Source organism: Triticum dicoccoides, chromosome 7A, assembly GCF_002162155.2.
Source record: "Triticum dicoccoides isolate Atlit2015 ecotype Zavitan chromosome 7A, WEW_v2.0, whole genome shotgun sequence".
NCBI classification, from domain to species: domain Eukaryota; kingdom Viridiplantae; phylum Streptophyta; class Magnoliopsida; order Poales; family Poaceae; genus Triticum; species Triticum dicoccoides.
This window is the reverse complement of record NC_041392.1, coordinates 411,950,507-411,951,128: the sequence shown is the minus strand read 5'-3', so window position 1 is coordinate 411,951,128 and position 622 is coordinate 411,950,507. Positions and strand designations below refer to the sequence as shown.

Here is a 622-nt window from a genome sequence, read left to right as displayed (position 1 = left end):
CCCCCAAAAAAAATGTGAGATGCATGCTTGCAATGACGAAGCGATTCGTAGCGCTCCTCCTCGGTCATCGGTCATGACGGTCTTGCCCTTGTACCACTGCGTAGGACAGAGACAAGAGTTGCAAACAAGGACATCATAATTCAGAACCGAAGGAGGTTTGCAACTGTGAAAGCAGGAAGGGGAGGAGAGCTCTCACGATTTCTTGGGCTGTTCGAGCGCGCGAGCATGGCCGAAGTGGAAGAGATCGTTGATGCCGTCGGCGTACACCCTGACAGCGACAGGCCGCTGTGTCCCCGGTGACGATGCCAACCGTCGCCGGCGGCTCCTGGCTTTCCCTTTCCTCCTCCGCTGGCTTCATCACCGCCGTTACCACGTGGAAACGGAGCCGCAAAATGCAACGGTTTCCTTTTCAGAGCGATGAGGCCACAATTCAAGCATGGCCATTGCTATTTACGGATACATACAGATATGGAGTCCCAACGGTTTTTTCTTCTTTTGAGTTAAAAATCAACTTTGCCTTTTTATTATTCCCACAGGATACAACTTCAGTGCTGATGGCGATCTTCTTAGGCATCATAACGAGCGACTGCATCTTTTGTGAATTGCTTGTCATTATCATATT

General features: G+C 50.3%; 1 pseudogene; it reads right to left on the bottom strand.

Moving 5' to 3' along the window:
• LOC119333522 overlaps positions 1-358 on the bottom strand; it is a 5,048-nt pseudogene extending 4,690 nt beyond the window's left edge.
• Between the last annotated feature and the right edge of the window lie 264 nt (positions 359-622).